This window comes from Bubalus bubalis, chromosome 10 (genome assembly GCF_019923935.1).
Source record: "Bubalus bubalis isolate 160015118507 breed Murrah chromosome 10, NDDB_SH_1, whole genome shotgun sequence".
Taxonomy (NCBI): Eukaryota; Metazoa; Chordata; class Mammalia; order Artiodactyla; family Bovidae; genus Bubalus; species Bubalus bubalis.
Window position 1 is genome coordinate 43165458 of NC_059166.1, and position 26648 is coordinate 43192105.

General features: G+C 41.2%; 1 long non-coding RNA gene across 1 annotated transcript; it reads left to right on the forward strand.

Annotated features, from left to right (window-relative positions):
- Positions 1–236: 236 nt before the first annotated feature.
- On the forward strand, positions 237–24383 carry LOC102409262. The gene is made up of 5 exons (XR_006542360.1): positions 237–1037; positions 20904–21042; positions 21171–21400; positions 23889–23986; positions 24293–24383. It is a non-coding gene; the product is annotated as an uncharacterized LOC102409262 (long non-coding RNA).
- Positions 24384–26648: the final 2265 nt, after the last annotated feature.

The following is a 26648-nucleotide window of genomic DNA, read 5'->3' on the forward strand; positions in this document are numbered from 1 at the left end:
TAATTATGTAAAATAACTGTCCAGCCTGTGTGTGAATGCCACTCAAAAATATTCACTGAATCTAAAACTAAAACTACAAAATTTACTCATAAAGCATGTTATGACATCATACTTTTGAGGAACTTGGTAAACCACTCTAAAATAAAGAAACTGATAGCTTCATTTAAAAAAATATGATTAGATAGTCAGGCCTTAAATTTTACATGTTATCATTCAAATAATATTGACCTTAAGTTAGAATTAAAATATGCAAAAATAAAAATGATTCAATATTAAAACTATAGAAGCACAGTGACTTTACCCTTTTTCTTAGCTTTGTTATTACATCATCATTTTATAGGCTACCTGTTTTTCCCTACTGATATTAACTTCTCAACAACAATTGAGAAGGAGAAAGAAAAGATAGGAAATATTCCAACAACTGAACTGCACTGAATAGTTTAATGTTGCCCTTTTAATAGCTGGAAATTTTTCATGAAACAGCTCTGGCCACTCCACGACTTGTGAAACAAGTAATTTAGGAAGCTAGTGCTTTGTGAGCAATTCATAGCCCTTAAGGAAGTTGGAACAATGAAATGTACACTGTGCCTATGAGTCATCCCTCAGATACTGGCATTTTTTTCAACAAGCCTCTGTAATGAGAGAAAAAATTATCCTTTCACACAAGCTTCTGAGGCCTGTTATCACTTTGTAGATTGAGTAACCCTTGGAGACAAGGCAATCTACTGGCCTGACAGCGTGGAAACAGCTTCCAGACCAATCAACTCCCTGGAAACTGTTCTTGGACCAATCAACCACCTAGAAACAGTCCCTGAACCAATCAGTGTTTTCTAAGGACTACTTCTCCTAAAACCTGCCACTGCTGCCTTGCAAACCAAAGAAATAAAACTGTACCTAAATTATTTCTCTGCTGACCTCATGCGTCCTGGCCCCTTTGACAGCTTATTTAACAGGCACCTGGAACTCTGCGCCCTTCAGTGGGATTTGTTCTGCACCGAATAATTTGTTTAGCCATGTCATATCCTTTATGGAATAAGGTAAGGAATAAATACATTTAAGAATATATCATGTTGTACATTGTAGTGGTTTTGATGTTATTTTATGAGTGGTTCTTTTTGTTGTTGTTGTTCAAACTAGGTGATTGTCAACCTTGGCTGCACCTTCCAATCACCTAAGGAGTTTTTAGAATCCTGATGCTCAGACCTCCCCCTACATGAGTTAAATCAGAATTTCTGTATCAGTATCTGTTAAAGTTTTGCAGATGATTCTCATGTGCATCTTAAATGGAAAACAACTGCTTAACTGGAGCTCAGCTAGATTAGAAGTTCTCCAAAGGCAAGACGATTTCTTACGTTTTGCTTTATTTCACCCCATGCAGCCTAGTGCAGTTTTTCTACCCAAACTAGGAAACTGGTTGATAGTAAAAACACAGGGAGTTATGGACAGGTATCTGGGATTTGAGGTAAGATCAGAATTATGTGATCCTCTGAGCACTGGAAGAAGTTTATAAGAGCTTGTTCTTCTGGGCTCAGATCTGTGTTTGAGGTCCAATTCTGTCACCACCCAACTCTCTGTCCTAAAGTAAGTTAATCATAAAAAAAATAATAATAAAGTAAGTTAATCATAAAATTAGGAAATAAAAGTATCTATTTGAAAAGGTGTCATAAGGGTTATACTAGATAATGTAAGGAAAGCACTTAGCCTGACCTTTGGTACATGCTCCAGAAATATCAAACTAAGAATAAAAACAAAATGATTGCTATGACCCACTTCCAAGAGTAATCCTTCCTAAAAGATGATGCATGCCATTCATGGGGAAGTTGAGAAAATAACTGCAGGAACAGTGTTCTAAATGTATCTGCAGGCCTGTTATTTAACTAAACAGGAATGTAATCTGATCAACCCTCCTGTCACCTGAACATTTCAGGTGACATTATAGTAATGGAAGTGCCATTGCCTGCACAGACTATAAAAAGAGAAAACACTATAGAGATAGAAGAAAAGAAAGAAAAAAAGAGGGAGAGTTGATGGTGCATGTCTAGCACTGTATGGGAGAAAGAACATACCTTCCATAGTGAAAGCAATTCTGACCCCAGCTCTGGGAGACTTTCCTGGATTATTAAAATAAAGTGAGTGTGCAGTTACTCCAGCTACAGCTCGATTCTCTAGAATCAATGGGCCCTTTTGGAGGAATTCCCTGAAGAGTATCAGGCCTTATTTAATTACACAGCCTGATGAATGTGAGTGTGAGAATCATAGAGAAGCCCCATCTTTTGTCCTCAAGAAACCCCTCTTAAAGTGTAGGAAAAGAAAAAATTTTCAAAACTTAATCACATTTACATGCTTCCCAGGTGGCGCTAGTGGTAAAGAATGCGCCTACCAATGCAGCAGATTTGAAACGTTAGTTCCATCCCTGGGTTGAGAAGATTCCTGGAGGAGGGCCTGACAACCCACTCCAGTATTCTGGCCTGGAGAATCTCATGGACAGAGGAGCCTGGTGAGCTACAGTCCGTAGGGTCGCAAAGAGTCAAACACAATTGAAGCGACTTAGCACCCACAATCACATTTACATTCCAGCTTGTTAGGGCAGGAACTTCTTTTGATTAGCCTCTGTTAGTCACAATAATAATGCCACCTCCCATGTACATGAAGGATGTGATTCTTCCAGTATCTAAAAGAAGTCTTCAGCTATTGGCTTATGAGATTTCATTTTTGCAGAGATATAGCCTTTGCCCCTCCATCCAGCTAGGAGTTTCACAAATATATATCACTGGTCATGAGTGAAATTGGAAATTTCTCCTGCTACTACGAATATACAGGGAGGGATTAAATTTGCTGTAAAAACAGAAGGCCATTTTTATTATATCATCCAGGAAGTAAAGCATTATTTAATGAATTAGAAACTATTTTCTAAACTATGCCCTTGTGTCTTCAATGTTATTTCAGCCCCTTAACAAGTTTTTCATAATAAATAATACTCATGTGGCTTGAGAAAGCTAATATAGCAGTACAGATGCATAATTTATTTCCCAGGACATGGATAACACAGGCTCAAAATTGTAATTTGTCACACATATATACTACGAATGTGATTATATACAATGACAGTTTTTTTATACATTATCTAGTTCTTCCAGTCACATGTGTTATTAATATGATCGTCATTTTTCCCACTGGATTCCCTTGACACCTTTTTTGAAAACCAATCAACTGTAAAAATGTCAGTCTACTTCTGGATTCTATTCTGTTCCATTGATCTATTTACACCAACATCACTCTGTCTTGATGACTGTAACTTTTTAGTAATTCTTGAAATCAGGAAATTCTGACAACTTGACAAGTTTGACAAAGTTCTCAAACTTTATCCTCTTTAAAGCTCATTTTCTCTGTCCTTTGAAATTTCACAAAAAAATTTACAAATCAGCTTGTAAATTTCTTTTTAAATGACCCTGCCATGATTCTGATTTGGATGGTTTTTATTCTAGATCAGTTTATGAATGATTGACATCATGATAATATGAAGGCTTCTAATCATGAGCAGTTCCCAATTTCTACTCTATTTAGATTTTAATTTCTCTCTATAATACTTGTATTTTTCAGTATAGATGTTTTGCACATTTTTTGTTAAATTTGTTCATTCTTAAGTATTTTGTTGTGCTGCTTTCATAAATAGTATTTCTTTTTAAATTTCACATATGGCCCGGTAGCATAAAATATATCTTGGTGAATGTCTGATATGTGCTTGTAAAGAATGTGTACTCTGCAATTTTTGGATCATCTAAATATGTCAGTTAGGTCAAGTTGGTAAGAATGCTGTTCAAATTTCCTATATCCTCACTGATATTTTTGTCTATTTATTCTATCACATACTGAAAGAGAAGTATTAAAACCTCCAAGTATGACTGCAGTTCAATTTCTGTCTTGTCAATTTTTGCTTTTGTATACTTTGATACTCTGCTGGTAAGTGATCACACAGTTTGAACTGTTATGTTTTCTTGATTGATTGACCTTTTATTGTTACAATATCATTCTTGGTTCCTGAAAATACTCTTTGTTTTTAAATTTACTTCGCCTGATATGTGGAAATACAGAAATACTAGCTTTCTGATGCTTAGTGTTTGCATGCTATAGAGAAACAGCTTAAAAATTAAAGAGGTTAGAAATTAAAGAAGGTTAAAAATATAAATCTTTGTATGTCTCTGTATTTAAGTGTATCTCCTATAAACAGAATATAGTTGGGCCTTGCTTTTTATTCAGGCTGACAATCTTTATCTTTTAATTGGAAAGTTCAGTCCTTCAAATTTGATGTATTTATGTTATACGTGGGGCTTCCCAGGTGGCAGTACTGGTAAAGAACCCGTCTTTCAATGCATGAGACATAAGAGACATGGGTTTGATCCCTAGGTTGGGAAGATCCCCTGGAGGAGGGCATGGCAACCCACTCCAGTATTCTTGCCTGAAGAATGACATGGACAGAGGAGCCTGGTGGGCTACAATCCATAGGGTCACACAGAGCCAGACATGACTGAAGCATCTTAGCACATATGCATGCACACGTTATAGGCAGATTTAAGTCTCCTATTTTGCTATTTGTTTTGAATTTGGTCTTCTTTTGGGTTGAGGTTTTTTGGTTTGGGTTTTGTATGTATGTGTGTGTGTGTTATTGTTGTTTATTTTTGTGTACTAGCTTATCCCCTCTATTGGCTTTTTAGCTTTTTGTTTTTTTGGCTGCATAGCTGGCATGATCTTAGCTCCCCAACCAGGGATCAAACCTGTACCCTTGACAGTGAAAGTACCAAGTCCTAACTACTGGACTGCCCAGGAATTCCCCTTTAGGTAATATTTTTAAAGTGATGACTAGAGATTACAATATACATCCTTAATTTATCAAAATCTATCCTGAATTGATATTATACCACTTCATATATACTATAAAAGCCTTGTAACAGTATATGATAATTTTTGGTAAAAGTTGTACCTTTTTTGAAACTTCAAATTTTCATGTACATGTTTATCAACACCCATCAAATGGAATACTTAAGATGTTTGTATATAAAGAACCATGAACAAATATTAAACTCTAGAAAATGGTATGCATACTGAAGTGTCCAGGGATGAACTTGACTGATGTCTCTAACTGCTTTAATATGCATCGAAAAATTAGGTGGATTGATGGATGGTGAGAGGAATGGCTAGATGGATAGATATGTGACAAAGTAAAGCTAAGAAATATAGGCAATTCTTTCCATTTTTCTCCTTGTTTGAAAACTTTTATAATGAAATGTTGGATTAAAAAGCCAATCTTCTAATATGGCATAAAAATTAAATTTTAATCTATTTTGCAACAACAATTAATTACATATGAAACCTTAAAGGCAAAAGAATTATACATATAAAGTCTTCCAGTGATAGCCTTCCACACTAGCCCAGTGATTCCTTGACTTTAGTTTTATTTTTTAATTAAAAAAATTTAAATTGTATTTATTATTATTATAATTATTATTATTATTTGACCACACCATGTGGCTTGCAGGATCTTAGTTCCCTGACCAGGAATAGAACCCAGGCCCACGGTAGTGAAACCACTGAGTCCTAACCACTGGACAGCCAGGGAAGTCCCTCCTTGACCTATTAATTCCTGACCTAGCCTGAGTCCTAAATTCACCACACTGTTGCAAGGCTACAGAAGATCTCACACTTGCCTACCCTGCAGTCTCACATACAGCCCTCTTTTCACTCTGCACACCAAACACAGGAAACTTTCAGCTCCCAGAATGCCCTGGGGTTGATCTTGCTGAGGCCCCAAAGCCTCCACTCTGTTTCCTTGCCTGGATGCTGCCCTCCCCTCCAACCCTCTCCTTGTTTTGGAAACGTCATGCTTACCGTTTGGATTTCAACACAAATGTCATTTCTGTTGAAATGAAGCAGAAGCAATCCCTCCTCACCCAAAGTAGGTGGGGTTCCTGTTCTGGAGGAACTGAGGGAAAGCACCTCCCAGGGCCGGAATTTTCTCTGAAGCCCTCAAGAATCACTGAATTTCCTTCTCAAAGAAGGCAAGCTGTGACCTTCGTAAGTTTTCCTTAGGCAAGGCATTCCCCTTCCTCATTATGTAGGAGTGTGTGTAACACCTAAAAATTCCCAATTAAAAGCCTGTTTGGGTGTAAAAACCATGCTTGCTTGCTTTTCACGTTATATCATCAGGAGAGAAATATTGTCCCTCCCCCGTGTCCTAAAATGAGGGGAGAGAGGTGTGATACGGTATTACCCTGGACCCTTGGGAAGCAAAGCAGGGTCAGAACAGCACGCACACACACACGCACACACACACACACACAGCAGTCAGGCAGTAACTCCTCAGCAGCATGTGCAGAGCTCCACCTTCAGCCAGAGATCTGAAGCAGTGCCTTTATAACAACAGTGACAAACCAGAGTCACCAGCAACAGAGAACCAGTGAAAACCGTGGCTTGCTTTCTACTGTGGGAGGCCCTGAGTTGCCTGTCTTGTTAGACAGAGCCAGACTGGATTCTGAAAAGAGAAGGGAAGCAGCTCCAAATTTAACAAAGCCCAGAGCAGCCTTCAGCTCCATAGCTCCCTGAGGTTCTCTTTGTAAAACCAACCCCATCCTTCCCTCCATGTTTTTGCATCAGCATCTAAGCTCCATGAAGGCAGAACCATCATTTGTCTTGCTCCCTGTGGTATACCTCAGCAGTTAGTGCAGAATAAGACTTTCTTAAATGCTAGGTGAAAAAAAAAAAAAAAACAAAAACAAGGCATCCCTGTCTCTCTTCTTCATTATAATACCATTCTGTATCTTAATCATGGGCTTCCCGGATAGCTCAGCTGGTAAAGAATCTGCCTGCAGTGCAGGCGATCCCAGTTCAATTCCTGGGTTGGGAAGATCCCCTGGAGAAGCAATAGGCCACCCACTCCAGCATTCTCGGGCTTCCCTGGTGACTCAGATGGTCAAGAATCTGCCTACAATGCAGGAGACCTGAGTTCCATCCCTGGGTTGAGAAAATCCCCTGGAGGAGGGCATGGCAAACCACTCCAGTATTCTTGCCTGGAGAATGCCATGGACAGAAGAGCCTAGTGGATGGACTACAGTGGCAAAGTAATGCTCAAAATTCTCCAAGCCAGGCTTCAATGGTATGTGAACTGAGACATTCCAGATGTTCAAGCTGGATTTAGAAAAGGCAAAGGAACCAGAGATCAAATTGCCAACATCTGTTGGATTATAGAAAAAGCAAGAGATTTCCAGAAAAACACCTACTTCTGCTTTAATGACTACGCCAAAGCCTTGACTATGTGGATCACAACAAACTGTGTAAAATTCTTCAAGAGATGGGAATACTAGACCATCTTACCTGCCTCCTGAGAAACCTGTATGCAGGTCAAGAAGCAACAGTTAGAACCAGACATGGAACAACGGACTGGTTCCAAATTGGGAAAGGAGTATGTCAAGACTGTATATTGTCACCCTGCTTATTATATGCAGAGCACATCATGTGAAATGCAAGGCTAGATGAAACGCAAGCTGGAATCAAGATTGCCAGGAGAAATATCAGTAACCTCAGATATACAGATGACACCACACTTATGGCAGAAAGTGAAGAGGAACTAAAAAGGCTCTTGATGAAAATAAAGGAGAGTGAAAAGACTGGCTTAAAACTCAACATTCAAAAAACGAAGATCATGGCATCTGGCCCCATTACTTTATGGCAAATAGATGGGGAAACAATGGAAACAGTGAGAGACTATTTTCTTAGGCTCCAAAGTCACCGCACATGGTGACCGCAGCCATGAAATTAAAATATACTTTCTCCTTGGAAGAGAAGTTATGACCAACCAAGACAGCATATTAAAAGCAGAAATATTACTTTGCTGGCAAAGGTCTGTCTAGTCAAAGCTATGGTTTTTCCAATAATTATGTATAGATGTGAGAGTTGGACCATAAAGAAAGCTGAGTGCAGAATTGATGCTTTTGAACTGTGGTATTGGAGAAGACTCTTGAGAGTCCCTTGGACTGCAAGAAGATCAAACCAGTCAATCCTAAAGGAAAGTCCTTAATATTCACTGGAAGGACTGATACTGAAGCTGAAACCCTAATACTTTGGCCACCTGATGCAAAGAACTGACTCATTTGAAGAGACCCTGATGCTGGGAAAGACTGAAGGCAGGAGAAGGGGACAACAGAGGATGAGATGGTTGGATGGCATCACTGACTCGATAGACATGAGTTTGAGCAGGCTTCTCAGGTGATGGCCAGGGAAGTCTGGTGTACCGCAGCCCATGGGGTCACAAAGAGTCAGACACGACTGAGCGACTGTCATTACATTATCTTAAGCCTGACTGCCATAGTATGCATTCTGCACTGCATTCATTCATTCTTTCCTTTAATCATTTATTCAACTGACATTTATACATCTGCTAAATATTGAGCGAGCAAGTATTACTATTACAGATTCCTTACCCTTCAGAAGCTCATACTCCATAAGAAGTCCAGAGACTAGCAAGGAAACCACCACCATCTCATGTGGCAGTGCCACATGCGGGCATGAAGGGGATAGACGACAGACAGGAAGGTAAAATAGCAATGAGGAACTCTCCCCTATCAAATTAGCAAACATAGAAATAAAAGAGTAATAGTCCGTCCCTCCTTGTTCCTTTCTAACAGAAGCCCCAGTTTTTCTTTGGGTATTCCTGCCTCATACATGCAGTCAGATGACTCAAGAGAAGCTGACTTTATCCCAGAATCCAAAGGCAGATTCCTAATAAACACAGTGGCCGTCCATTCAGTGGGTGGCCAGTAATTGGTTCAAGAGCCCAGGCTTAAGGTTAGAGTTAGATTCCTCCAGCAACTATTCTATGTCCAGGGAAAAGCACATGATCTACAAGTGCTTTTAAATTTGACCCAGTCAGACCTAAAAGTGGAATTTTATTTCATCATCAGGGTAGCATTTCACCCCTTCACAAGCCAGGAAGAGGCTATCTCAGCTTTGATGTGAGGGGGCCCTGAGGACAATGTCAGCCCATGGCGGGAGTGTGGAGCAACTGCAGATAGGAGAGAACTACAGAAAAATAGAGTAAAAACTCAAATTATAGCCTGCCTGAAGCCTGCCCTACTTCTGTGGCTCTTGTTACAGCAGTGATTAGGATGCATTCCTTATTGTTCAGGATATTCTGAGATAGTTGTTAACTTGGATCCAAAAGTATTCTAACTGAAAAAGCAAAGGTATTGTGAAACTGTGTAATAATACAGGGAAGCATTTACACTAATACTACCAGCGACCCCACCAAAAGGAGACTGCCAAGTGATGCACACATAGTGATTATGTGTGCATCGCATAATCACTAATCATAAAATATCATATCACATAATCATAAAATAAGCAATATTTTAAAATCTACAAGTATAGTTATGAAAGTACTTAAAATAGGATACAAATAGTTTTTAAAAAAATAACCATGATTGTATTTGGATGGGTGTTAGTCACTCAGTCGTGTCCGACTCTTTGAGACCCTATGGATTGTACCCCACCAGGCTCCTCTGTCCATGGGATTCTCCAGGCAAGAATACTGGCGTGGGTTGCCATGCCCTTCTCCAGAGGATCTTCCCAACCCAGGGATGGAACCCAGGTCTCCCATATTGCAGGCAGATTCTTTACCATCTGAGCCACCAGGGATAGATGTACTATTGAGGAATAATTTTTAACTCTCACAACTTTCTATAATAAATATATGTTACTGTTATGGTGAAAAATGTTTGAAGATTTAATGGAAACATAAAGGAATGGATGCCTAATATCTGGAGTAGTCAGAGCAGGCTTTACAAGGAAGTAAGGCAAGCTGATGCTGTCAGGAAAAGTCATTCACCCGAGGCAATTCTAGGTCACACTCACTTTTTTTGTTAGATTTGGGCAAAGAAATGAACTCTTACCAGCCTCATTTTATTTTTTTGGCGTCACAGCATGCAGGCTCTTAGTTCTCCATGCATGCTAGGTTGATTCAATCGTGTTGGATTCTGTCACCCTATGGACTGTAGCCCACCAGGCTCCTCTGTCCATGGGAATTCTCCAGCAAGAATACTGGAGTTGGCTGCCATGCCCTCCTCCAGGGGATGTTCCCAACCCAGGGATCGAACCCGCATCTCAAGTCTCCTGCATTGGCAGATGGATTCTTTACCACTATGGCCACCTGGAAAGCCCCCTTAGTTCTCCAACCAGGGATCAAACCTGCATTCCCTGCATTTGAAGCACAGAGTCTTAACCAATGGACTGCCAGGAAGTCCCTCAGGGTCCTCATTTTAAACTACGGATAATATGACCTATGTCACAGAGTTTTAGTTGGAGATGATGTTGATAATGACTGATGTTATGTCAGAGGCAGAGTCATGAATGTGCACAGCTGGTTCAGAAAGATTTGAATATTTTAGTGTGTTTGGAACACAGGGCCCGTGTCAGACCTGGAGCAGTAGCCAGTTTAAGAAGGGCCTTGTGGGTCCTGTGGGAGATAAAGCTTCCAGTAACCTGAAGCCCTATCCCATTTGGGAAAGTCATATTCAGATGTCACTGGAAATTGTTCTAGGATTCCACCTGGGTCCACTGTGGTTGCTTAGGAATGTACTGAGCCTGCTACACACCATCTATATTACAACCTGAGAAAAGGCAGAAGTGCATATCCTCCCCAGGGCAGAGTGCTTCCTACCATGAGAAAGTTAATTCATAGTTTGCAGAAGGAGGCTGGCAGGAACACAGAAGAGCTATCAGCTTCTGAGACCAACTGGCCATCCTGAAAGGGACTGGGATGGTCTCTCCTCAAAAAGGATGCTGGTCCAGTGGCAGCATCAGTATGCAAACGTGCTAAGTCACTTCAGTCCTGCCAGACTCTTTGCAATCCCATGGACTGCAGCCCTCCAGGCTCCTCTACCCAGAGGATTCTCTAGGTTGTTTGCCATGCCCTCCTCCAGAGGATCTTATGTCTCCTGCATTGGCAGGCAGGTTCTTTACCACCAGGGCCACCTGGGAAGACCATGGCAGCATCATTTTAGGGTGTGTTTATGGGAACTTGAGGACAAGGAAAACTTTGGCTTTCCTTTGGGGAGGATGCTGCCAAGTCTTGCTTTTTTTTGTTGTTGTTGTTTTTATTTTTTTAATTGAAGTATAGTTGATTTACAATGTCATATTAGTTTCAGGTATATAGCACAGTGATTCATATAAATATATTCTTTTTCAGATTCTTTTCCCTTATATACTATTACAAAATATTGAGTAGAGCTCCCTTTACTATACAGTAGGTCCTTGTTGGTTATCTATTTTATATATGGCAGTGTGTATATGTTAATCCCAAACTCCTGATTTATCTCTCCTCACACCCAAGTTTTGTTAAGCACAACATTTACCAGATTGGAAATCATACCTTTTGCCTGTGGTATTTAGAGCATCTTTTCATCACCTCCATCACCCTTCCAACAATCACATTACTTGTCAAGGAATTTGCTTGTCTCCTGTAGGCCAGTGGTTCTTCCCTCTTGTGGAGTCACAGACCTTTTCAAGACTGTTACAAGGGCTATATATGCTCTCCCAAGGAATGGACATAGTCATGTCAGTTGTCTGCACATCTTCCAAGGGTTCCTGGCCCCTTATCTGCTTAATATCTGTGGACCATGAGTTAAGGACCTTAGCAGCAGAGAATGGTGAGTCCTTGAAGGGTTTTATGAAAGGGAGTGGCCAATCACCCCAGCAGTGGGGTGAATCCAGAAATGGATTCAGAGGTAGAGGGAGTGAAGGCGGTGCTGTGGTAAAGAACTCACCTGCCAGTGTAGGAGACATAAGAGATGTGGGTTCAGTCCCTAGTTGGGAAGATCCCCTGGAGGAGGACATGGCAACCCACTCCAGTATTCTTGCCCAGAGAATCCCATGGACAGAGGAGTCTGGCAGGCTACAGTCCATAGGGTCACAAAGAGTCTGACATGACTGAACTGACTTAGCCCGCACTCACAGAGTGAGGAGACCGAAGGCAGGAAAACCACTTATGAGGCCACCACAAAATTCCACAGGCCTGAACTAGAGCAAAGTCAACAGCAAAAGAGAGAAGATGGCAGCACGGTCTTTGTCATGAGATCTGTGGAGGCTGATGGAGCACTTGAGCGAGAGGATGGGTTAGGGGAATCCTGGACACGACAGAAGCGACTTAGCAGCAGCAGCAGCAGCAGCAGCAGCAGCAGCATATACCTTCAGTCACCATGGTTGAAACTTTGTAACTCCAGGAGAGTCAGTTCTAAGCTGCTTCATGTTTAGGCCTCCTTATGCCCTTTCCCCACAAACACAGCAACCCAAATGTCCAATCTGGCAGAGGTTTATGATCTATAACACTTTTTTAAATATGAAAATAACAGAATAAATTTACTGCAAGTTCTGGTCCTTTGGAAGTATATTCCATGATAAATCTCCTGTCTCAACTTTCTTTTCTTTTTTTCTATTTTAGAAGCTCAGTCGAGTCCTACTCTTTATAACCATGGACTATACAGTCCATGGAATTTTCCAGGCCAGAATACTGGAGCAGGTAGCCTTTGCCTTCTCCAGGGGATCTTCCCAACCCAGGGATCGAACCCAGGTCTCAACTTTAAACAATAAAAATAGAAACAACTTCTCAGAAAGCATTATTCTATATTCTAACAGAACTCTATCTTTTGGATAATGTTAGTTGAAGTAGCCACCTAGAAACAATCAATTTTCAAAAGAACATAGAGTACTTCTCCAGAGATTTATTACTGATATGAATTTCTTATTTTAACTTAATGACTCACCAGCAAAATCCTTTAGAATTGGAAGGCTCTGTACTTGGTGAGTGTGCCGATGTTAGTCCCTGATTTATACCCCTGAGTATAATTTGGAAGAAACTGCTGTGTAAATCTGAATACTGTAAACCTGTAAACCATGAGTCTTTTTTAATCTAGTTTCCCAATTAATAGTGTGTAACGCTTGAGAGTAGAATCATGAATGGAGTGAGGAGAGGAATATGGAATCTTTGCTGTGCTAAACTTATATGTAAAAACTTCTACTGAACCTACATTCAGAGGATCAGTGGCAGATTCAGCACAAATAAAAGCAGAGAACCAGGCCCTGGGATGGGGCAGACTGAGGTGGTTGACCATGATTACAAGGACTGATGTCTTGAAGTTGGGTAAATAATCCTTTGTTGTTGCTTAGTCACTCAGTCATGTCCGACTCTTTGAGACCCCATGGACTGTAGCCCACCAGGCTCCTCTGTCCGTGGAATTTCCAAGGCAAGAAAACTGCAGCAGATTGCTTGTTCCTTCCCCAGGGTGGGGGATGGGGTGGTCAATAATCCTGAAATTGTCAAAGGGAAGGAACACCAAAAAAAAAGTCATTCTTGTAAATGCGTCACTACAAAATATGCTGAGTATCATGAAAGCCATGTGCATGGTACTCTGATAATGTCTAACTGGGGATTGACTTGGTCTAGGAAAGTTGGAGAAATTTTCTTTTCCTTTTTTGGAGGCATTTTCTCTGGATGACTCAGTTATCCGTTGCTGCACAACTAGCTACCCCAAAATGTAATGACTAAAAGCAACCATCTTGAAGAAGAGGAGCCTTTTATTCTACTTGCTCATAACTTTGTGATTTGGGTGGAGCCCTGCTAGTCTTTTCAGGGGTCACTCACGCAGCTGCATGCAGCTGGCACGTAGGCTGGGACACAGCTAGGGTTCTCAGGAGAAGCCTCTCCATTTGGTCTCTCCAGCAGGGGAATCAGACCTTTGTTATACTTGCCCAAGTCTTCCAAGAGCACAAAGTAGAAGTTTCCAGCTTTTCTTAGGAGTTAGCCTCGGGACTGGCACAGCCCCATTTGGTGCTGAATTCTGTTGTTTACAGCCGTCACAGCACCAAGCCAGAGTCAAGGGGGGAGAGACTACAAAAGGACATGAATACCAGAAGGTATAATTCATCAGGACCCACGTTGAAGCAAACTACCAGAATGACACCAGTCAGGGATCTGGAAGATGAGTAGGAGCTAAATGGCAAAGAGGGTGGAAGACTGTTCCAGGCAGGGGCAATGGTACCTGCAAAGCAATTGCAGCAGAAGAGCAAAGGGGCTTCTAAGTGACTGAAAGAAAACCAGTGAAGCTGGAATACAGAAAGCCAGGGGAGGATGCTTACAGGCGGCAAAGGGCCAAACCACACCGTGCTATTGTATATTTCTTAGCTATCTTCCATGTGCAAGTGGTAAAATTCCAAGAGAAACTGGCTTAAGCAAAAATAAAGAAATCAATAGAAAAAGAGACGGGGAGAGAGAGAGAACTTAGTAGTTCATGGTCCTGAAAATTTACTAGTTCATGGTCCTGAAAAGGCCAGGGCACAGTTCACTTCAAGTGTGGCTGTATCGGGACTTTCCTGGTGGTCCAGTGGCTGAGACGCCCCCCTCCCAATGCAGGGGGCCTGGATTAGATCCCTGGTCATGGAACTAGATCCCATATACCACAACTAAGACAGGGTGCAGTCAAATAAATAAACAAGTTTTAACAAGTATGGCCATTATCTGTTGAGGCAATCTGAGAATGAGTTGGAAAAGAATTTCCAGACACAGAGCATTTCAGAAGGGAGTGAATTTATTAAGAACAAAGAGCAGAGATAAAGTGGGCACTGCAAGCACAGGCAGGCCGACCTCCTGACAGGCCAGGAAAAGTTGACACTTTTCATGGGTTAGTAGCCAATTTTTAGAACTTCAAGACAAAGAAAATTCCTGCTAGAAGGTTGGCGTTAGGTGGTTGGTTAGGGCGCTATAGGGTGACTACGGAGGTGGGCATATTTGCCTAATATGGGTCAGGAAGCCTGCTTGTGATGATCAGGGGTCCTTTTGGCAAGGTTACAAAGGGGCTGTGTCAGCTTTTGAGGTGACCTTGGTTCTGGGTTCTGCTTTTGTGGCCTTGGTAAAGGCCTCACACAGCAGAATCCAGGGCTGAGATGATATGGCTGGGATTTGTCTACCTCCGTCTCTTAGCTCTGCCTTCCTCTTGGTTGCCTTTGCTCTCAGCTTCTGAAGCTCTAGTTTGACATCCTCCCAGATTTAAATGCTATAGAAAAGAGAGCTCTTTTCTCTCTGATTAAACATTCAATGGTCCAGGATGGTATTGGAATCAGTTTGGGGCCCATTAGGAATCAGATGGCACACTCTAATTAGGATAATTTAGAAAGAATTCATTTATAAGAGGACCATCTCAGTGAGTACTGTGCTGGAGCTGGCTCATAACAGTTTATAAAAGCCACCTCTTAGCATTGCCTCCCAACTCTGTGTTCAGTGAGTTCACACTGGTAGCTTGAGATGGGCCATGACAGGAATATTTACACCCGAGCAAGTGGCAGGTGCTACAAGTTAAGTCTCTCCCACACCCCTCAGCCCCAGCTATCTACCAGCATATCACCAGCTTATTTTGAAAATGTGGGAGAGATATAGGGATCCTGCAAGGACCCAGGGCTAACAGCAGTCAAGGTCCAAAAGAGCAGGAGGAGAGGGAGGTTACCAGAATCCAAGAGAGAGGAGTTGTGATACCAGCAGTCTGAAAGGGTATCACAGGAAGGGAGCTGGAGAATAAATAGCCCAACCTTATTTTCTGCACCAAAGACTTAGTAATATTGTTTTATAGATTCTAGAAAGAAAAAACTTGAAATGGACTAATCAGTGTTCAATCAATTCATACTAATAGAATGTGGAGTATTTAGCTGCCAATTTATTTGCCTGATATCAAAAAGTACGGTGCTAGCATTAGGAAGTCCCCATCCTTGCCTTGCTGGAAACTCCCGTGGCCTGACGGTTTAGGAGCCAATCCTGTTCTTGTCATGGACTTCCTCCTCCCATTGGTTTCAAATTCACTTCTACATAGAACCTGAAGAACTGCCAATGATATGGGAATTTAGTATACAACAAAATGGTGTTTAAAACATTAGAGAGAAGATAAAGTGAAAGTGTTAGTTGCTCAGTCATGTCCAACTCTCTGTGACCCCATGAACTGTAGCCCGCCAGGCTCCTGTGTCCATGGGATTCTCCAGGCAAGAATACTGCAGTGGGTTGCCATTCCCTTCTCCAGGGAATCTTCCTGACCTGATCGAATGGGTATCCGGCATTGCAGGCAGATTCTTTACCGTCTGAGCCACCAGGGAAGAGAAAAGATAAAGTATTTAATAAATAGTATTGAGACAATTGTCTAGTCATTTGGAAAATAATATCAGATCCCTACCTTATACCAAAATCATATGTTAAATGACCTCACAACAATCTGTACAATGATTCTCCCTTTTCTGTGGTCCTTATTCTCTCTATAGTTTCCTTTTGTGACTTTTTGCACCAGATAACTTTGTGTAAGTTATATTAAAAAGATTAAAATGTGTATGAGAATATAAATCATTCCCTTACGGTAAATAGCACTAAGGCCATTCATTCTATTTCATCGAAAAGTTTAGTTGATGAGGCTACTTATATGTGTAATTCAAAAGCATTTCAAAAGACATGAATCCAAATGGTAAGATTTTTCTTGTTTTACTTTTTAAACTCCACTCAAGTGCATTATTTATTTTAACAGAGACAGGCAATTTACAAGTGTAAAATTGTAAAAAGCTGTATTTGGAAAACCTGAATTAACACAGACACCACAATCTAATGTATTCAGCAATGATTTGTGCCTCTTAGAGGTAGTTCAGGCCACTGCTGCCTGGCTTGACCCCTAATTCAGCTCTGTCTGCAGTATTTACATTTCTGGTAGGCACAGCCTTTCGGAGTAATGAATTCTATATTTTCATGCGTGTTATATAAAGAGGTATTTCCCTTTTATTTTTAGTGGAAGGATTTTCAAGCTTATGAAATGTTTCCTATTTCTTTTTTTTTTTTTTCAGATTTGAGAAAGTAATCTGATTATTCTTTGTGAATTTAAGACTTTTTTTTTCAAATAGAATCTTTTTTATTTTTACTACTATACCTACCTAATTCCTTCTACTTTGATCATCTTTAATATCCTTCTCTGGGTTTTTCCCTAGCTCTATCTTATACTAGAGAGACCAAAATCCTATGAAATATTTATCATGTAAAATATTCCAGGACCAGGCACTCCTTTGATTATAGTCACCTCTCTTTTTCTACAACAATCCCCAGACCTGTTTTCAGTCATTTCTCTGACATATCTCACAGACCTGTGCTTGCCAGAGACAGAACCTTATTGGAGAGTTCACAACTTGTGCCTCCATTCTGGCGTGAACTGAATCCAGTCAAAACAAAACACACTTGACACCATAACCTTTCCTTCATCAGATATTTATATGAGTTTAAGAATGTGCCAAGCACAGTGCTAGGCATGCAGACATGGTACTAGGGGTTGTTTTTGTTTTTTTTTTAATTTTATTTTATTTTTAAACTTTACAAAATTGTATTAGTTTTGCCAAATATCAAAATGAATCTGCCACAGGTTGGGATGACCCAGAGGGATGGTATGGGGAGGGAGGAGGGAGGAGGGTTCAGGATGGGGAACACATGTATAGGGGGTGTTTTTAAAATATTAATAAGAAGCAAGAGCACCTTGACTTTTCCTTGGCAGAGAGGGCCTTATTGAACTGGGTTTTGTCTCTGTCTATTCTTCATTTGGTACCTTCATTTGAATCCTGACTCCTCTGCTTGCCAGCTGAGATGATGGGCAAATTATTTTAAAATACTTTGTATTATTTTATATAGTAAAGGGACTTCACAGATATTAAGTTAAGGATCTTGAGCTGGGTAAGTACCAAACTGTAGAGTTTGGTACCCAAGGCTTTACCCTCCTGAAACAAACACAATTTGAAGTAAGGATTTGTTCACATTCATCACAAAGAAGAAAAAAAAAAATCATCAGACCCTAAGACACCTAATCAGCCTAATGGGGAAACATATGACTTTAAAATTATATACAGATATAGATATGTAAATGTTATGGAATTCACTCCATCTCCTATTAATGCTGTAGCAATTTAACACACACTTAGTGGCTTAATTCAACACCAATGTATTCTCTTACAGTTCTGGAGATCAGAAATCAGAAATGAGTCCTAAGGGTTAAAAATCAATGTGTGTGACAGGGCTGGTTCTTTCTGGAGGAAAATCTGTTCCTCATTTCTCCCAGCTTTTCAAGGCTGCCAGCAACCTTTGGCTCACGGCTGCCTCATTGCAGTCTCTGCTCCCATCATCACACTGCCTTCTCATCTCTCTGACCATCCTGTCTTCCTCTTATAAGGCCCCTTGTGATTACTTCAGACCCATCTGGATAAACCAGGATACTTACCCAGCTCAAGATCCTTAACATCTGTGAAGTCCCTTTACTATATAAAATAATATAAAGTATTTTAAAATAACTTGCCCAACATCTCGGCTGGCAAGCAGAGGAGTCAGGATCAAATGAAGGTGTCTGCCCAGAGCCTCTGCTCCAAAGCATGATGCTGTCAAAAAAATGAAAGAGAGGGCATTCCAGGACAAGAAAACATTAAAGGCCAAGAAGCCTGAAAGAGCACAGCACCTGTGAGTTGTAACTGGGGTGAGGATGTGAAGGGAAGAATGATGGAGAATAAAGATTGTAAGGGAGACAGAGAGTCAAGGTGATGGGAGAGCGAGTGTGGAATATTTTCTCTGTCAATAGTGGCAAATCCTTAAAAGATTTTACAAAGGAAGATAACCTGATTTGATGGCTGTTTGAGAAAGATCACTGGTGTCAGCATTTTGGAAGAAAATTACAGAGGGGTGAATTTAGTAACAAAGTTATTCTAAAGATCCAGGTAAGAGCTGATGGGAGCCTACACTGAAGCCTAGGAGGATAGGAAGACCGATCAGAAGAGTCATGGAAGAGGTAGAATCAACTGGATTTTGCTGACAATATCCATATGGGTGTGAGGGAGGTAAAGAGGGCAGATTTAAGCATGTCTTAAGATTCTGGCATGGCTACTGGGTGTCAGTAAATTAAGAAGGAGCTTCCCAGGTGGTGCAGTGGTAAAGAATCCACCTGCCAGTTCAGGAGACACAAGAAACTGGGGTTCCATCCCTGGGTTGGGAAGATCCCTTGGAGGAGGAAGTGGCAACCCTCTCCAGTATTCTTGCCTGGAGAATCCCATGGACAGAGGAGCCTGGCGTGCTATAGTCCTTGGGGTCACAAAGAGTTGGACAGGACTGAGCAACTGAGCACAAACTGAGAACAGTAGAAGTTTCACATATCATATGGTATGAAAAGCCTTCTATTTTGATTAGTAAAAGTCATTGAGAGCTTTCTACTTTCTGAGAAACTGCACTCCTATGCTGCCAAGAGATAACCCTCCTCAGTGGTCTGCCAGTGACTCATGTCCAACAGCCCAATCACAGGGTCCCTACATCCTAGCCACCTGGTCTGATTTTACTACCACCACCTAACTGAACTGAAAACAGTGACGTCACCAAAGTAAACTGCCCACCAACCACAGCCTAGTCCAAACCTGCATGTTCTTGCTCTGTGACTAAGTAGACATTCCAAGAGGACTTCAGAAAAGAGTAAAAGGTTTTCTATCTCCCTGGGAGGGTTGAGGCTTACTGTGGGTATAAGATAAATAGTGTCCATGAAATAGTGAGCAAAAGTACAAGGGAGCTTAAAATAAAGCACTGACTTGTGAAGTACATTCCATTCAGAGGAACGTGATATAATTTTTACTCTCCTAAAACAGTCAGGAAAGGTATTAATTTTTATTGAGCATCTAGTGCCAAACCACTACCTTGCGAAATATTGTCCCATTTTCCGAAGAAGGTAAAAGAACTTCCCTAAATCATACAGATGCTTAAAGGGGAAGAACCTGGGTGAGAACTTAGGAAAGACTGTCTTCGAGCTGGCACTCCAGGAAGGCTTGGGGAACAGGTGTGGGCAGATGAACGGGGCAGCAGATCAGGGAGAATCACGAGAGGAAAAGCAAAGAGGCAGGACTCGGCTCGTTTTAATTATTCCCAAAAGGAGCCCTCCTGACTGGAGACTTTCAGTTCGCCTACCACTGCTTGGTGTTCTAAGCATTTCACCGTGGCGGTAAACATCAAATGTTGTTTCGTAACACAGGCATACGCCTGGAATATTCAGTGACAACTCACTGCCATGAATAATTATTTCAAAATAACAGCTGTGAAGAGATCATGAGGCAGCGGCCCCTCCTCTGTACACTTGGGTATGAACTACGGGCTTTCCAAGTCCACGGGGAACCAGGCCAGACACTCATTCCAGTTATGGAGTTTCATTGGTCACATTCCAGATACGTCGTTTTATTGGTGAGAATGATGACTAGCTAGCAGGCTGATTTACATGCAAGTTCCTACTTGGCCTTTTTCCTGTCAGCAAAATCTACTAGTGTCTTCTAGTTGACTACGAGCTTCAGTATAAAAAATAATTATAGTCGAGGCAGCGAAATACATCCAAGGGACAAGCAAAGAAAGGTTAAGGAGAAGTCCAGCCCAGGTTCAGCATGGGCTGGACGTTACCAGGAAGAGCAAGAGCAAGCTAGCCAAGAAGTGTTGCAAGGAAGGAATTTTCTGGAGCCTTACACAAACTTTGGTTATTATCCTGGGTGATGTTACAGTTTCACTGCTGGTTTGTATTAACTAGTACTAGAAACACATAGTAAGTGACCTAATTCTTTTCCAGTGGATTTTCCTTTTTTTAGGGCTATACCCTGGTTGGCTGCTTTATTTAATAATAAATCAACAGTCAGTATGACTTTGAGCTCAACCCTGAATTGAATTTTCAAATATGTTGTTATAATATTTAATAAATATGAATTCAGATTTTTAAGGTTTTTTAGGTGTAATTTTATATTTCATGAAATTTACCCATTTTAAGTATACAATTCAATAACTTTTAATATTTTTACAGAGTTGTGCAATCATCACCACATTAAGAATTCTTCGGGTTTTTTGGCCACCAGATGGCTTGTGGGTAAGATCCCTGACCAGGGTTTGAACCCAGGGCTATGGCAGTGGAAGCGCTATGTCCTAACCACTGGACCTCCCAGGTAACTCCCAAGAATTCATTTTTGAGCTTATTTTTATTTGAATCTTTCAATAGATGATAATTTTCAAGAGTAAATGATAAGCCACAGAAAGGTCTGCCACCTAAGTTACTGACTAAACTTTTATTGAGTTTTCTTTGAGTGGCCAGAGGTCTCCTGCCCATCCTCTCAGATGCCTGTGTTTGAAGACAGTGTGTCCAGATAACGTGGTTTATTGTTCCGACTCATCCTGTGGTCTCACTGTTACTTGATCTTCCCTGAAGTAAATGACCACTGAGAAGGGAGGGGAATAATGAGGCCTTCCAGTTGGCCTCATTATCACGCATGGCAACCAGCGACCAAACAGCTCTTGACGTCATTAGTAAGTGCTTTGAAATCAAGCATCTCAACAATTCTTGACAACAACTGTGCAAAGTGCCCTCGTGGATCAACAGTGTCACGTATTTCTATTTTTGCTTTAACATTGATTTCAATTCCCTTCACCTGCCTACATCAATCACTATGACCTTGAAGTGTGGGACAAATCTCTTTCCAGTTTTCCCCTTTCCCACATGGACTCTGTGACCTTGATTCTGGCTTTATTTCCTTTATGCTTAAAATGATAATCCATTTCCTTCTGTCAAAGGCATCTTCATTACTGTCTCCTTTTCCCCTCTCTTCACAAACTATTCCTACAGCACATACCAAAATTTTAGTTATGAACACCTCGTACTCTGAAATTGAACACTTGGTCTGTGGAGCTTCTGAATTCTAAGGTTCTATAGTCAGTTCTTCCAGGAGCTGCCTTCAAAATTGTCTTAAGCAAACCACTCTCTGACCACTACCTCCAGTCTTTGCAGCTCTGACTTCAGTAATTCTTTTTTTGTCTGGGATCCATAATCCATTAATCCTCAAACTATTCCACTGTCCATAATATTATCATGTCTGTCCTGAACTATCTTCCATCCATGATTCATTACTCCCTACACTTCTTCCTTCAGCAAACTTGCCTGGTAAAAGTCTAACCCATGGCAAAACCAACTGTCCATCAGCTCCACCTTTGCACCAATGCAGCTGAATGTGGCTGGAGGAGAACAACCAACCGTGTGGAGTGGTTCACGTTAAATTATGACCACTAACCTCAGGTGTCCCCTTAGTGCTACCTGGAAGCCCTATCCCATTGTCCCCCATCGTTCACTCTTCCCCTCTCCAAGGCAGCTGTTTCACACCTTCCTTTCTCTCCTAAACCTCACATGGATGACCTTACCTCCCATTTCCTTAAAAAAAGAGAAGCAACCAGAAAAAAGCCTTCTAGGAGCTCCCATTATCACATCTGCCTCATCCTCTACTCTATCACATGTAGTCATAGATAAACTATCCAAGCTCCCTGTTCAATATCATTGTCTCCACTTGGGTGCTAGACCCACTATTCTCTAACCTACTCAAAGATATGGCTTCAGAAATTATTCCTCTCTCCCTTGCATACTCAAATTTTCCTCTCTACTAGATCATTCTCCTTGGTCTATGAATATGTCTTAAAATATCCTCATCTTAGCACATAACAGTATTTACCTCTCAGTTTCACTTTAATCCCCTTTCTGGTGGCTCAGATGGTAAAGAATCCACCTGCAGTGCGGGAGACCAGGGTTTGATCCCTGAATCGGAAAGATTCCCTGGAGAAGGGAATAGCAACCCACTCCAGGATTCTTGCCTGGAGAATTCCATGGACAGAGGAGCTTGACAGGCTATGGTCCATGGGGTCGCAAAGGGTCAGACACAACTGAGCAACTAACACTTTCACTTTACTGGCTGCTACCCTATCTATCTGCTTCCCTTTTAACAAAACTTGAAAATGTACATTGTCAGGGCATGCTGTCTCCAATCTGTCTCTTCCCATTCTCTTTGGAATCTCTTCTAATCATCTTTTCATTGTTTTTGTCATGATCCCCTGTGAGGTCCATGTTGTTAATTTCGACAGTCAAGCCAGTGTTTCCACAGCTGATCTTCCTCTGCTCCCCAAAACACTTTCTTCCCTTGGCTTCCAAGACAGCACTTGCTCTTACTGCCACTCTGTCTCACCGGCTGGCCTGTCTTCTCTGCTAATTCCTCCTCTGTGGATGTAGTGTCTCAGGGCTGAGTACTCAGACACTCTCTTTCTGTACCCCCAGATGATCTTAAGCAGCTTGTAGCTTTAAATACTATTAGTATGCTGCTGCTGCTGCTGCTGTTAAGTCGCTTCAGTCGTGTCCGACTCTGTGCGACCCCATAGACAGCAGCCCACCAGGCTCCTCTGTCCCTGGGATTCTCCAGGCAAGAACACTAGAGTGGGTTGCCATTTCCTTCTCCAATGCATGAAAGTGAAAAGTGAAAGGGAAGTCACTCAGTCGTGCCCGACTCTTAGTGACCCCATGGACTGTAGCCTACCAGGCTCCTCTGTCCATGGGATTTTCCAGGCAAGAGTACTGGAGTGGGGTGCCATTGCATGCTGGTGACTCCTAAATATACATCTCCAGCCAGATCTCTCCTTTGACCTCCAGATTCGTATTCAATTGCCTGCTTGAAAATTGCCAGTGTATGTTTCTCAGGCCTATTAAATGTATATATCCAAAACAGAATACCCAATTCCCAACCCCCAGACGTGTGCCTCTTGTAGTTTTCTCCATCGCAGTGACTGGCTTATCAGTTGCTCAGTCCAAACATTTGGATTCACCTTGATCTCTCCCTTTCTCTCATGCTAAGACTGCACACTTAAGATTGGGACTTGAACCCACAACTTCTGGCTTAGGAGGAGACTTGAGCCCACAATCTCCCAGCAGAAATTCCACACCTGGTCTCAGGACTTAATGAAACTCATGTTCTTTATGTTTCAGTGCAGAAGGAATTCAGCAAAAGGCAAAGTGATAGGCGAGAAATTGATGTATTGAGAGAGAGTCACACTCCATAAACAGAGTGTGAGCCATCTTGGAAGGTGAGAGATCCCAAAATATGGCATGGTTAGTTTTTATGGGCTGCGTAATTTCATAGGCTAATGAATGGGAGGATTATTCCAATTATCTGGGGAAGGGGAGAGGATTTCCAGGAATTGGGCCACCGCCCCCTTTTTGGACTTTTATGGTTGGCTTCAAAACTGTCATGGCCCTTGTTGCTGAGTCATTTAGCTGATGTACTGCAATGAGCATATAATGAGGAGGCCCAAGTTCCACTGGAAATAAATCTTTCACCATCTTGGGTCTAGTAGGTTCTAACTAGTTTATGTCACATCTTTCACCCACAGCACAATGAAAGATCTGCATGATGCAGCAAAGATCCTGAATGCCACAACTAAGACTCAACACAGCCAAATAAAGAAATTTTAAGTTAATAAATACATACAGAAGGTTTACTGTAAGACAAACACTTTGCATGCTCTTAGTTAATTTTGACTATCTAAATATGAACACACTACTAAAGTGTTGTGGCCTTTTCTTTAAAAAGACTGAATAGAAATCACAGAGGAAATGTCTCGTTTAATTTTCTGTACACGATCCTGAATATTTCACTTTTATTCATATTGAAATAATCAGTGCTGAAAATCTTTCTAAAAGGATTTATGCCTGATGGAAATCTAGACCTTCAATATTCACTTTAGAGGAAGAAGCACCTACTTAATAAGATTTTCAAATAAGATGACCTTGTAGGTTTTCTTCCTAAAAATTTAAAATAAAATAAAATAAAACTAGAGTTTCCTTCAAAGATGTATTACCCAATCTAGCTTTGAACACACACCACGCAGTTTCAACTTGTATACTCCTTTCTGTGGTTCTGTGGGTTTTACCCTGTTATTTTGTAACACTGTGTTTTCTAGCAAATGTCCTTCCTGAGCCTCAGGGCCTCTTCCTGCCTTTTCTGAGAAGGAGGGCCCACCAGCCTCTATCAGATCTCTCCTCCCAAGCTCTCTTCTTCAGGGTTCAGAGATTGCGCATTATTTTTTAAAAACAGCTTCTCCCACACAGACCTGGTGGTTTCAGTCGTGGGAAACCACCCACGAGGAGGGCAGACTTCCTGAGTCCAGCCTTGCACAGCTGCACCGTGTGAGGGGAGGGAGGGCATATCAGGTGTTCCACCTTCTGATTCCAGCCCCAAGGAGGCCCTCCAGCATGTCACATGTTCATCCAGGGCTTTAGTGTCCCCAAGTTAAACACAGGGGCCAGGAGCCCTGTCAAGCTCTCACTGTCCCTATTCCTCAGATGACATGGAGATTGGAAAATACAATGATGGATTCCTCTGAGCCTGTCAGAGGGAAACTGAGTGGATATTGAGGATCATGCGTTGATTTCTTTTGGCAAAGAAAGCTGTAAATGGTGAATAAAAGTTCATCTACTAGTGTACCGAGTTGTACTGAGGCAGTCTAGGGAAGAGAAATAGTACCTTATAAAGGAGATTTTTCTTTCTGTAAAACCAAAGAATGGAAGTTTCAAACACTTCTCAGAATGCTAGTAATAGATTTCTTGAGAGTCATTTTCAAAGCAGTTATATCTTTTGGGTTTGGGATTAGTGGGTAATTTCTATTTCCTCTTTTTTATCTTTTTATATATCCTCTGAATCTTTTACTAATATATATTAATTCTATAATCAAGATAGGTATTTTTTTAAAAGAAAGAAGTAAATGGCTTTAACTGCGAATGGAGGACAGAAGAGAGAAAGAAACTGAAAAACTAATAATGATGAAACTGACGTTTACTGAATATCATTTGTTATCTACTGGATAGTAATGAGCTCACTTACTTCTCAATTCTGAATATGTAAAATTCCCACTTTACATATAAGAAAAACAAGGCAGAGAGGAGTCAAATAACTCTTCTAAAGTCACGGAGCTGGTAAATGCAGTCACTGGGGCTTCACCAAGATGGTCTAACATAAGGGCCTCTGCTGTTTTATCACCATGCTCTGCAGCCTTCTAAATGGTCTAAAAATTAGGCATAACATTGTTTAACGTTAAAGGACAGGGTTTTTTGTTGCTGTTTTTTTCTTTTTTTTTTTTAGGACAGGTTTTTTGCTTCTTTTTATACAAACTACATTTTATTTAGGTTAATATTTCCTGAACACACATTAACAAAAGTTAAATGGTTTAAAATGGTCTGTGATTTAAAGTTTGCCATGGATGGGGGAAGGAGGGATTGAGAGTTTGGGGCTAGCAGATACAAACTTACATAGAGAAGATAAACAACATGGCCCTACTGTGTAGCACAGGAACTGTATTAAATATCCTCTAATAAACCATAGTGGAAAAGAATATACATATATATCTGAATCAGCAGAAATTAACACAGCTCTGTACGTCAACTACGTGCATGTGTGCTTCAGTCGTGTCCAGCTCTTTGTGACCCTGTGGACTGTAGCCCACCAGGCTCCTCTGTCCATGGGGATTCTCCAGGCAAGAATACTGGAGTGGGGAACCATGCCCTCCTCCAGGGCATCTTCTCGCCCGAGGAATTGAACCCATGTCTCCTATGTCTCCTGCATTTCAGGCAGATCCTTTACCCACTGAGCCACCTGGGAAGCCCCAAGTCAATTATACTTCAATAAGATAAATTTTTAAAAAGAATGATAAATAAATAAGGGACTTCACTGGTGGTCAAGTAGCTGAGACT